Source organism: Pseudophryne corroboree, chromosome 1 (genome assembly GCF_028390025.1).
Source record: "Pseudophryne corroboree isolate aPseCor3 chromosome 1, aPseCor3.hap2, whole genome shotgun sequence".
Lineage (NCBI taxonomy): Eukaryota > Metazoa > Chordata > Amphibia > Anura > Myobatrachidae > Pseudophryne > Pseudophryne corroboree.
Window position 1 is genome coordinate 160937785 of NC_086444.1, and position 11134 is coordinate 160948918.

The 11134-nt window shown below is 47.7% G+C and overlaps 1 long non-coding RNA gene across 1 annotated transcript; it reads left to right on the forward strand.

The window, feature by feature from the left end:
- The first annotated feature begins 3772 nt into the window (after nucleotides 1-3772).
- Nucleotides 3773-5882, forward strand: LOC135015827 (uncharacterized). The gene is made up of 3 exons (XR_010214480.1): nucleotides 3773-3852; nucleotides 3926-4138; nucleotides 4740-5882. It is a non-coding gene; the product is annotated as an uncharacterized LOC135015827 (long non-coding RNA).
- The last annotated feature ends 5252 nt before the right edge of the window (nucleotides 5883-11134 follow it).

An 11134-nucleotide genomic window follows, 5' to 3' on the forward strand; every position in this document is an offset into this window, starting at 1 on the left:
CAGCCAGTTCCCAGAATCAAAATTCTTCCCCCGCTTCCTCTGAGTCCACCGCATGACGCGGGGGCTCCACAGGCGTAGCCAGGTACGGTGGGGGGCCGCCTCAAAAATTTCAGCGATCAGTGGGCTCACTCACAGGTGGATCCCTGGATCCTTCAAGTAGTATCTCAGGGGTACAGGCTGGAATTCGAGGCGTCTCCCCCCCGCCGTTTCCTCAAATCTGCCTTGCCGACAACTCCCTCAGGCAGGGAGGCTGTGCTAGAGGCAATTCACAAGCTGTATTCCCAGCAGGTGATAGTCAAGGTGCCCCTACTTCAACAAGGACGGGGTTACTATTCCACACTGTTTGTGGTACCGAAACCGGACGGTTCGGTGAGACCCATTTTAAATTTGAAGTCCTTGAACACATACATAAAAAAATTCAAGTTCAAGATGGAATCGCTCAAGCCTGGAGGAGGGGGATTACATGGTATCCCTGGACATCAAGGATGCTTACCTACATGTCCCCATTTAGCACCGAGGGTCTTTACCAAGGTAATGGCAGAAATGATGATACTCCTTCGAAAAAAGGGAGTTTTTAATTATCCCGTACTTGGACGATCTCCTTATAAAGGCGAGGTCCATGGAGCAGTTGTTGGTCGGAGTAGCACTATCTCGGGAAGTGCTACAACAGCACGGATGGATTCTATACATTCCAAAGTCACAGCTGGTTCCTACAACACGCCTGCTGTTCCTGGGGATGGTTCTGGACACAGAACAGAAAAAAAGTGTTTCTCCCGCAGGAGAAAGCCAAGGAGCTGTCATCTCTAGTCAGAGACCTCCTGAAACCAAAACAGGTATCGGTGCATCACTGCACACGAGTCCTGGGAAAAATGGTAGCTTCTTACGAAGCAAAATTCCATTCGGCAGGTTCCATGCAAGAACCTTTTCAGTGGGACCTCTTGGACAAGTGGTCGGAATCGCATCTTCAGATGCATCGGCTGATAACCCTGTCTCCAAGGACCAGGGTATCTCTACTGTGGTGGCTGCAGAGTGCTCATCTTCAAGAGGGCCGCAGAATTCGGCATACAGGACTGGGTCCTGGTGACCACGGATGCCAGCCTTCGAGGCTGGGGGGCAGTCACACAGGGAAGAAATTTCCAAGGACTTTGGTCAAGTCAGGAGTCGTCCCTACACATAAATATTCTGGAACTGAGGGCCATTTACAATGCCCTAAGTCTGGCAAGGCCTCTGCTTCAAAACCAGCCGGTACTGATCCAATCAGACAACATCACGGCAGTCGCCCATGTAAACCGACAGGGCGGCACAAGAAGCAGGATGGCGATGGCAGAAGCCACAAGGATTCTCCGATGGGCGGAAAATCACGTCTTAGCACTGTCAGCAGTGTTCATTCCGGGAGTGGACAACTGGGAAGCAGACTTCCTCAGCAGACACGACCGACACCCGGGAGAGTGGGGACTTCATCCAGAAGTCTTCCTACTGTTGGTAAACCGTTGGGAAAGGCCACAGGTGGACATGATGGCGTCCCGCCTCAACAAAAAGCTAAAGAGATATTGCGCCAGGTCAAGGGACCCTCAGGCGATAGCTGTGGACGCTCTAGTGACACCGTGGGTATACCAGTCGGTTTATGTGTTCCCTCCTCTGCCTCTCATACCAAAGGTACTGAGAATAATAAGAAGGCGAGGAGTAAGAACGATACTCGTGGTTCCGGATTGGCCAAGAAGAGCTTGGTACCCAGAACTTCAAGAAATGATATCAGAGGACCCATGGCCTCTACCGCTCAGACAGGATCTGCTACAGCAGGGGCCCTGTCTGTTCCAAGACTTACCGCGGCTGCGTTTGACGGCATGGCGGTTGAATTCCGGATCCTAAAGGAAAAGGGCATTCCGGAGGAAGTCATTCCTACGCTGATAAAAGCCAGGAAAGAAGTAACCGCAAACCATTATCACCGTATATGGCGGAAATATGTTGCGTGGTGTGAGGCCAGGAAGGCCCCTACAGAGGAATTTCAGCTGGGTCGTTTTCTGCACTTCCTACAGTCGGGAGTGACTATGGGCCTAAAATTGGGTTCCATTAAGGTCCAGATTTCGGCTCTGTCGATTTTCTTCCAGAAAGAACTGCCTTCACTGCCTGAAGTTCAGACTTTTGTAAAGGGAGTGCTTCATATTCAGCCCCCTTTTGTGCCTCCTGTGGCACCTTGGGATCTCAATGTGGTGTTGAGTTTCCTGAAATCACATTGGTTTGAGCCACTTAAAACTGTGGATTTGAAATATCTCACGTGGAAAGTGGTCATGTTATTGGCCTTGGCTTCGGCCAGGCGGGTGTCAGAATTGGCGGCTTTGTCATGTAAAAGCCCTTATCTGATTTTCCATATGGATAGGGCAGAATTGAGGACTCGTCCCCAGTTTCTCCCTAAGGTGGTATCAGCTTTTCACTTGAACCAACCTATTGTAGTGCCTGCGGCTACTAGCGACTTGGAAGATTCCAAATTACTGGACGTAGTCAGGGCCTTGAAAATTTATGTTTCCAGGACGGCGGGAGTCAGGAAAACTGACTCGCTTTTTATCCTGTATGCACCCAACAAAATAGGTGCTCCTGCTTCTAAGCAGACTATTGCTCGCTGGATTTGTAGCACAATTCAGCTGGCGCATTCTGCGGCTGGATTGCCGCATCCTAAATCAGTAAAAGCCCATTCCACAAGGAAGGTGGGCTCATCATGGGCGGCTGCCCGAGGGGTCTCGGCTTTGCAACTTTGCCGAGCTGCTACTTGGTCAGGGGCAAACACGTTTGCAAAATTCTACAAATTTGATACCCTGGCTGAGGAGGACCTTGAGTTCTCTCATTCGGTGCTGCAGAGTCATCCGCACTCTCCCGCCCGTTTGGGAGCTTTGGTATAATCCCCATGGTCCTTACGGAGTCCCCAGCATCCACTAGGACGTCAGAGAAAATAAGAATTTACTCACCGGTAATTCTATTTCTCGTAGTCCGTAGTGGATGCTGGGCGCCCATCCCAAGTGCGGATTGTCTGCAATACTTGTATATAGTTATTGCCTAACTAAAGGGTTATTGTTGAGCCATCTGTTGAGAGGCTCAGTTATATTTCATACTGTTAACTGGGTATAGTATCACGAGTTATACGGTGTGATTGGTGTGGCTGGTATGAGTCTTACCCGGGATTCAAAATCCTTCCTTATTGTGTCAGCTCTTCCGGGCACAGTATCCTAACTGAGGTCTGGAGGAGGGGCATAGAGGGAGGAGCCAGTGCACACCAGATAGTACCAAATCTTTCTTATAGAGTGCCCAGTCTCCTGCGGAGCCCGTCTATTCCCCCATGGTCCTTACGGAGTCCCCAGCATCCACTACGGTCTACGAGAAATAGAATTACCGGTGAGTAAATTCTTATTATTTATACATTTTGGTTTGGCTCATATAGTGGTAATGTGTGTTTGGAGTGCCACATCACAGAGCAATTTATATATTGCATCTGTAATATTTTTCCTTTCAATACAAAATGAAGATGTGTGTGTTTTTGGTTGGTAATGTTTTTTTTTTTTACTTGTGGCCTATGTCAGTGTCCTGTACATGTTTTCCTGTGTTGATTTTTCCATAGTGCATATGTCTATTGGACAATGTTTATTGTTTTATGTATTGTTGTTTTTGTTTCCGGTCCTTATGTTTTTAAAAAAAATAAAGCAAGCATTTCTTAAAGAATAAATGTTTATAAGCATAATGGGTGGATGTATCAACAATAGCATGAATTTTTTTTTTTTTTTATACAGTGTTTGAAAAAAAGCAGTACTACTCGTCGGCCAGTAACTCCTATCACATCTGATGATGATGACGCTGTGGAAGCAGGTAAAGTGTCCATTGTAGTATAGGGTATGTTTGTAAAGGAATGGCCATAACAAAATTGCACTTTCATTAAAAGGTCCATCAAAAGAAGTATGGAGCAGCAGAAGTGGCACTTCTGTAAGACATCACCACAAAAAAACCTGTGGCCGAAAAAAAAGCAAGGTCGTATGTCCCGGGCCAACCACAGCAGGCTACCCCGCCACGAAGATTATCGTCCGTATGTTCTGTCCCCACACTCCAAATTTTGGACACACCTCCAAGACGTCATCCACACCCCCTTATCTTGATTGTGAGTATCAAACTGAAATAAATGTAAAAAATTTCAGAACGTAATCAAAATTTTTCTTAACCGCATTAAGTCAAAACACATCAAAAACTTAGATACTTACCGCAGTAAGTAAAACCTGAAATGGAATCCAAGCTAAATGGCCTTGTCCACATCCAGTAAAGATATGTATGTCCACTTGAGCCATACAGTATGACATTGTGTGTAAGATGCTGCAGCAAAAAAGCATGTTTTTTTAATTGAAAAAAGTAAGGTTGTTTTTCAAAATTTCACATGTGTGTTTGTGGTAACATTGCAAAATACATATAAAAACATTACTATGTTTGTTTGATCAAAGCTATAAGGTAACACATTATGGATTCCAATGTGTTTTTATGGTGGAGTATGTGTGAGCTACAATAAAACTAAAGTGTTTGCTTTCACAATTAAGTAACCAGACACATTTGCCACAAACAGGCATATGTATGTATTTAAGTTATGAGTGATGATGTTGCTAGGCAGAATAGTTGAAAGCAACAGTGAATGACATGTGTTCCATGTGTAGTGATTGGTTTACATTTCTCAAACATATGGATAGCTAACGGAGATTTGTTTAACATTTCAGCTTCTAGTCCTGGGAACAGCATCCCTCCGCAACAACAGCAACACAGTGACATGGAGGAGACAAACATCTTAGAAATGCAGCCATTAAGGCAAGGAATGAGCCCCCCAGCACCTGTGAGTACACCACCACAGCAAAGCACACCACCACCACAACACAGCCCAACAACACCAGTAACACAAGGCCCTGATCAGGTATTTTGGACCATTTGGGCTAGCAGCAGGCCACTTATGAAGATTGCCTGTGTAGGCAGACACAAATGTTTGCAAGCCTACCATCTCACCTCAGAAGAATATCAAGAAATCTGAGTAGACAAAATGAACAAACAACCAGAATTGGCAATACCATGGAACTCATGCGTATAGACATTACACAGGTCATGGGCAACTTACAGCGCATAATGGAAGAACAGCACAGACTAATGGAAGAACAGCACAGACTAATGGAAGAACAGCACAGAAAACAGCAAAGTTATATGAACATTTTTCAAAACAATCAAAAGATTAATGAAAGTTTATTCCGAATTGTAGACAATCAAAATGCTGCTACACGTGAACTCAATGCCACCCTCACTAACCTGAATGAAACACTCAGATGCATGCACCAACAGCAAACAAGCAGCAGTTCTGGTACGACTACTCCAAATATCACGCCAGTCTCATCACCACCAAGACGCTCCACCAGAGCACGACAACATGACAGTGCTAAAGGCAAAGGGCAGGACGAGCAACCACCAAAAAAAATGTGAAAAAAATACAAGTTAGACATTTGTGATAAGTAACTCAAAATAGTTAGTAAGTGTATATTTGGCAAAAAATATATAACACTTAGCTCCTTGACAATTTATACAACATCATTAATTATAAGTGGTACAAACAACAACATAAAATTTGTACGCACATTTATTCTTTACCATTTTTTTTTGGTATTGGAGGAGGGAAATGTTGATGGAGCCGCACATACATGTTAGCAGGAAGTAAACAGACCACTTGATTTTTTTCTAATCATTACTCTTTCTAGATTCCAATCATTCTCATTTCCTGCAGACACAATAATTGGCAGCCAGGCAGAGTGTCTTTAGCAGGAAGTAAACAGACCACTTGATTTTTTCCCAATCATTACTCTTTCTATATTCCAATCATTCTGATTTCCTGCAGACACAATAATTGGCAGCCAGGCAGAATGTCTTTAGCAGGAAGTAAACAGACCACTTGATTTCTCTGACGTCCTAAGTGGATGCTGGGACTCCGTAAGGACCATGGGGAATAGCGGCTCCGCAGGAGTCTGGGCACAACTAAAAGAAAGCTTTTAGACTACCTGGTGTGCACTGGCTCCTCCCACTATGACCCTCCTCCAAGCCTCAGTTAGATTTTTGTGCCCGGCCGAGCTGGATGCATACTAGGGGCTCTCCTGAGCTCTTAGAAGAAAGTATATTTTAGGTTTTTTATTTTACAGTGAGACCTGCTGGCAACAGGCTCACTGCAGCGAGGGACTAAGGGGAGAAGAAGCGAACCTACCTAACTGGTGGTAGCTTGGGCTTCTTAGGCTACTGGACACCATTAGCTCCAGAGGGATCGACCATAGGACCCGACCTCGATGTTCGGTCCCGGAGCCGCGCCGCCGGCCCCCTTACAGAGCCAGAAGCAAGAAGTGTTCCTGAAAATCGGCGGCAGAAGACTTCTGTCTTCAACAAGGTAGCGCACAGCACTGCAGCTGTGCGCCATTGCTCCTCATGCACACCTCACACTCCGGTCACTGATGGGTGCAGGGCGCTGGGGGGGGGGGCGCCCTGAGGGCAATATAAGACACCTTGGCTGGCAAATCTACACCATATATAGTCAGGAAGGCTATATAGGTGTAAAAATACCCCTGCCAGAATTCCAGAAAAACCGGGAGAAGTCCGCCGGAAAAGGGACGGGGCCATCTCCCTCAGCACACTGGCTCCATTTTTCCCTCACAGCTCCGCTGGAAGGACGCTCCCTGGCTCTCCCCTGCAGTGTCAAGCTACATAAGGGTAAAAAAGAGAGGGGGGGCACTAAATTTAGGCGCAGTATATATAATATAAGCAGCTATAAGGGAAAAACACTCATTTATAGTGGGATCCCTGTGTTATATAGCGCTCTGGTGTGTGCTGGCATACTCTCTCTCTCTGTCTCCCCAAAGGGCTTTGTGGGGTCCTGTCCTCTGTCAGAGCATTCCCTGTGTGTATGCGTGGTGTCGGTGCGGCTGTGTCGACATGTTTGATGAGGAGGCTTATGTGGAGGCGGAACAGATGCCGATAAATGTGATGTCACCCCCTGCGGGGTCGACACCTGAGTGGATGGTTCTGTGGAAGGAATTACGCGACAGTGTCGACTCCTTGCATAAAAGGTTTGATGACATACCAAATGTGGGACAGCCGGCTTCTCAGCCTGTGCCTGCCCAGGCGTCTCAAAAGCCATCAGGGGCTCTAAAACACCCGCTACCTCAGATGGCAGACACAGATGTCGACACGGATACTGACTCCAGTGTCGACGACGATGAGACTAATGTAACTTCCAATAGGGCCACACGTTACATGATTGAGGCTATGAAAAATGTGTTGCACATTTCTGATGTTACCCCCGGTACCACAAAAAAGGGTATTATGTTTGGAGAAAAAAAACTACCAGTAGCTTTTCCTCCATCTGAGGAGTTAAATGAGGTGTGTGAAGAAGCGTGGGCTTCCCCTGATAAGAAACTGGTAATTTCTAAGAGGTTACTAATGGCGTACCCTTTCCCGCCAGAGGATAGGTCACGTTGGGAAACATCCCCTAGGGTGGATAAAGCGCTCACACGCTTGTCAAAGAAGGTGGCACTACCGTCTCCGGATACGTCCGCCCTGAAGTTATCTGCTGATAGAAAGCAGGAGGCTATCCTGAAGTCTATATATACACACACAGGTGTTATACTGAGACCAGCTATTGCTTCAGCATGGATGTGCAGTGCTGCAGCTGCGTGGTCAGATTCCCTGTCGGAAAATATTGATACCCTAGACAGGGACACTATATTGCTAACCGTAGAGCATATTAAAGACGCACTTTTATACATGAGGGATGCACAGAGGGATATTTGCCGGCTGGCATCTAAAATAAGTGCAATGTCCATTTCTGCCAGGAGAGGGTTATGGACTCTGCAGTGGACAGGAGATGCAGATTCTAAAAGGCACATGGAAGTTCTGCCTTATAAGGGTGAGGAGTTGTTCGGGGATGGTCTCTTGGACCTTGTTTCCACAGCAACAGCTGGGAAGTCTACATTTTTACCCCATGTTCCCTCACAGCCAAAGAAAGCACCGTATTATCAGGTACAGTCCTTTCGGCCCAATAGGGGCAAGCGGGTTAAGGGCGCGTCCTTTCTGCCCAGAGGCAGAGGTAGAGGGAAAAAGCTGCAGCATACAGCCAGTTCCCAGGAGCAAAAGTCCTCCCCCGCTTCCTCTAAGTCCACAGCATGACGCTGGGGCTCCACAGGCGGAGCCAGGTACAGTGGGGGCCCGTCTTAAATATTTCAGCAATCAGTGGGCTTGCTCACGGGTGGATCCCTGGATCTTTCAAGTAGTATCTCAGGGGTACAAGCTGGAATTCGAGACGTCTCCCCCCCGCCGTTTCCTCAAATCTGCCTTACCAACCACTCCCTCAGGCAGGGAGGCAGTGTTACAGGCAATTCACAAGCTGTATTCACAACAGGTGATAGTAAAGGTGCCCCTACTTCAACAAGGACGGGGTTACTATTCCACAATGTTTGTGGTACCGAAACCGGACGGTTCGGTGAGACCCATTTTAAATTTGAAATCCTTGAACACATATATAAAAAAATTCAAGTTCAAGATGGAATCGCTCAGGGCGGTTATTGCAAGCCTGGACGAGGGGGATTACATGGTATCACTGGACATCAAGGATGCTTACCTGCATGTCCCCATTTACCATCCTCACCAGGAGTACCTCAGATTTGTGGTACAGGATTGTCATTACCAATTCCAGACGTTGCCGTTCGGTCTATCCACGGCTCCGAGGGTCTTTACCAAGGTAATGGCCGAAATGATGATACTCCTTCGAAAGAAGGGAGTTTTAATTATCCCGTACTTGGACGATCTCCTGATAAAGGCGAGGTCCAGGGAGCAGTTGTTGGTCGGGGTAGCACTATCTCGGGAGGTGCTACAACAGCACGGCTGGATTCTAAATATTCCAAAGTCACAGCTGGTCCCTACGACACGTCTACTGTTCCTGGGGATGGTTCTGGACACAGAACAGAAAAAAGTGTTTCTCCCGGAGGAGAAGGCCAAGGAGCTGTCATCTCTAGTCAGAGGCCTCCTAAAACCAAAACAGGTGTCGGTGCATCACTGCACGCGGATCCTGGGAAAGATGGTAGCTTCCTACGAAGCAATTCCATTCGGCAGGTTCCATGCAAGAACCTTTCAGTGGGACCTGTTGGACAAGTGGTCCGGATCGCATCTTCAGATGCATCGTCTGATAACCCTGTCTCCAAGGACAAGGGTGTCTCTGCTGTGGTGGCTGCAGAGTGCTCATCTTCAAGAGGGCCGCAGATTCGGCATACAGGACTGGGTCCTGGTGACCACGGATGCCAGCCTTCGAGGCTGGGGGGCAGTCACACAGGGAAGAAACTTCCAAGGACTATGGTCAAGTCAGGAGACTTCCCTGCACATAAATATTCTGGAACTGAGGGCCATTTACAATGCCCTAAGTCAGGCAAAATCTCTGCTTCAAAACCAGCCGGTACTGATCCAGTCAGACAACATCACGGCGGTCGCCCATGTAAACCGACAGGGCGGCACGAGAAGCAGGACGGCGATGGCAGAAGCCACAAGGATTCTACGATGGGCGGAAAATCACGTGTTAGCACTGTCAGCAGTGTTCATTCCGGGAGTGGACAACTGGGAAGCAGACTTCCTCAGCAGGCACGACCTCCACCCGGGAGAGTGGGGACTTCATCCAGAAGTCTTCCAACTGATTGTAAACCGTTGGGAAAGGCCACAGGTGGACATGATGGCGTCCCGCCTAAACAAAAAGCTAGAAAAGTATTGCGCCAGGTCAAGAGACCTGCAGGCAATAGCTGTGGACGCTCTAGTGACACCGTGGGTGTACCGGTCGGTTTATGTGTTCCCTCCTCTTCCTCTCATACCAAAGGTACTGAGGATAATAAGGAGAAGAGGAGTAAGAACTATACTCATTGTTCCGGATTGGCCAAGAAGAGCTTGGTACCCGGAACTTCAAGAAATGATTTCAGAGGACCCATGGCCTCTGCCGCTCAGACAGGACCTGCTGCAGCAGGGGCCCTGTCTGTTCCAAGACTTACCGCGGCTGCGTTTGACGGCATTGCGGTTGAACACCGGATCCTGAAGGAAAAGGGCATTCCGGAGGAAGTCATTCCTACACTGATTAAAGCTAGGAAAGAAGTAACGGCAAACCATTATCACCGCATATGGCGTAAATATGTTGCGTGGTGTGAGGCCAGGAAGGCCCCAACGGAAGAATTTCTGCTGGGCCGTTTCCTGCACTTTCTACAGTATGGGGTGACTATGGGCCTAAAATTGGGTTCCATTAAGGTCCAGATTTCGGGTCTATCGATTTTCTTCCAGAGAGAACTGGCTTCACTACCTGAAGTTCAAACTTTTGTTAAGGGAGTGCTGCATATTCAGCCCCCGTTTGTGCCTCCAGTGGCACCTTGGGATCTCAACGTGGTGTTGGATTTCCTAAAGTCACATTGGTTTGAGCCACTTAAGACCGTGGAATTGAAATATCTCACGTGGAAAGTGGACATGTTGTTGGCCTTGGCTTCGGCCAGGCGTGTATCAGAATTGGCGGCTTTGTCATGTAAAAGCCCTTATCTGATTTTCCATATGGATAGGGCAGAATTGAGGACTCGTCCCCAATTTCTCCCTAAGGTGGTATCAGCTTTTCATCTGAACCAACCTATCGTGGTGCCTGCGGCTACTAAAGACTTGGAGGCTTCCAAGTCGTTGGATGTAGTCAGGGCCCTGAAAATTTATGTTTCCAGGACAGCTGGAGTCAGAAAAACTGACTCGCTATTTATCCTGTATGCACCCAACAAGTTGGGTGCACCTGCTTCAAAGCAGACTATTGCTCGCTGGATCTGTAGTACGATTCAGCTTGCACATTCTGCGGCTGGACTGCCGCATCCTAAATCAGTAAAAGCCCATTCCACGAGGAAGGTGGGCTCTTCTTGGGCGGCTGCCCGAGGGGTCTCGGCTCTTCAACTTTGCAGAGCGGCTACTTGGTCGGGGTCAAACACGTTTGCTACATTCTATAAGTTTGACACCTTGGCTGAGGAGGACCTAGAGTTTGCCCATTCGGTGCTGCAGAGCACTCTCCCGCCCGTTTGGGAGCTTTGGTATAATCCCCATG